This window comes from Pipistrellus kuhlii, unplaced genomic scaffold, assembly GCF_014108245.1.
Source record: "Pipistrellus kuhlii isolate mPipKuh1 unplaced genomic scaffold, mPipKuh1.p scaffold_m20_p_5, whole genome shotgun sequence".
NCBI lineage: Eukaryota > Metazoa > Chordata > Mammalia > Chiroptera > Vespertilionidae > Pipistrellus > Pipistrellus kuhlii.
In genome coordinates this window covers 43,470,181-43,471,872 of record NW_023425551.1, presented here as the reverse complement: position 1 = coordinate 43,471,872, position 1,692 = coordinate 43,470,181, and the positions used below count along the sequence as shown (strand labels likewise).

At 35.3% G+C, this 1,692-nt stretch overlaps 1 non-coding gene across 1 annotated transcript; it reads right to left on the bottom strand.

Moving 5' to 3' along the window:
- Window positions 1-911: 911 nt before the first annotated feature.
- LOC118706237 lies at window positions 912-1,040 on the bottom strand. Its single transcript, XR_004983958.1, has one exon. It is a non-coding gene; the product is annotated as a small nucleolar RNA SNORA38 (small nucleolar RNA).
- Window positions 1,041-1,692: the final 652 nt, after the last annotated feature.

The window sequence follows — 1,692 nt, the reverse complement described above, 5'->3', positions numbered from 1 at the left end:
TGAACCCTCGAGGGGATAATTTGCATATTAACCTTTTACTATATAGGATTGCCTGAGGATAGGAGTGGGATCAGGGATTGACTACAAATGGGCTCCAGAAATGTTTGAGAGGTTATGAGGACTATTATAAAATTGGAATGTCCTCAAATTGTTTTAAAATTTATGACAGTTACAAAACTATAAATTTACTAAGAATCTCTGAATTGTACCTTAATTATCAGATTTTATGATATATAAATTATACCTTGATGAGGCTGTTAAAAATAGCTAGTTCTCAAAAAATAATGCAATGTTTTCAACAATAAAGAATTTAAAAAAATAATACAATAAGATTCCATTAACAGAGGTAAACATCTATTCAATTAAAAAAAATTTAGTGTGGCAAAGATTCAGTTCGAAGGGTACCATCATGCATAGAAATCAGGATATAAATTGCTACAATGATTTTAGAAAACAGAATTTTCAAAATATTAATAGGTTTGACTCATTAGTTCCATTTGAGGAATCTGTCTCAAAAATAAAGATGTGTGTTCTAAAGAATTATGGAATTCTTTATGATTTAACTACTAATTAGAACAGCCTAAATATTAACAACATTAGGGTGATGGGTATGTACATGATAGTACACCAAACAATGCAATTCACATAGTTGATAAGATCATATTTTCCAAGACTATTTAAGGATGTAGAAAGATGCTCAAGAAATAATGTCAAATGGAAAAGAAAAGCAAGATCCAAATTCTATACACAGAATATTATATGCAAGGTATATATGGAAAAGGTATCTATTTATGATTGGGAAGGCTTAGGCCAAATGTTGACATTAATTTTTCTGGATGAAGCAATTATGGATAATGTAAGTTTCTTTCCAATGCTTTTTGTTTTGTTTTATCTAAATTCTTTTTTTCTTTTTATATGGGATGTTGATCTTGAGCCAGCAGGGAGCAAGCTGTCCCCAGATTTCTCAAAATTCAGATTTATTGGCCTCAATTCTTACGTGTCCAAAGACTGGGAACCACTGACATGTCTTTGGATGAGGGTTGTTTTATCGAAATTCTTGACAGTGAGCATTATTGCTTTATCATTTGCAAATCAGAAATTCTATTGGAAAACTGAAAATGCTATAAAGATAACAAAAATGAATAAGATGGAAATGAATTGTAACTTCCCACATCTGAACCAAAAGAAGTTTTAAATAGGAAGTACAAGGTCTAATAGCAATCCTGACTAGTTGAGCTTCCATTAGGCAATGCTGAGCTCTATCCTACTTCACCTTCTTCCCATGTCAAGGGCAGCGTAGGGACAACCGAGTCAGCTCGGTGTGTATAGGTTTATTTGCAGCAGTGGTGGATCTTTAGGACTTGGAAGTGCTTTTTTACCGTGGAGTGAGGGGCCATTGAGAACCTAGCCCCACAATCTATAGAGGGCCTCCCATCTTCAGTGGTGATGTCTGTGGTAAATAACCATAGAGTCTGTTTCAAATCATCACAGATGTGGAAGACAAACGCTGCCACCCAGTAGCCACCCATGTTGGCTCCCAGGCCCATGAGTATACAGAAGCCTCCTGCTAGATCCTTTTTTACGTGAAAAATTCAGTCTTTTGTATGGTAACTTCAGTGTGTGAGTTAAGTCGGGAGGCAGGTAGGAATCAGAGGCAAACAGCACCACCACAGGAAAAGAAATGAGGAGACA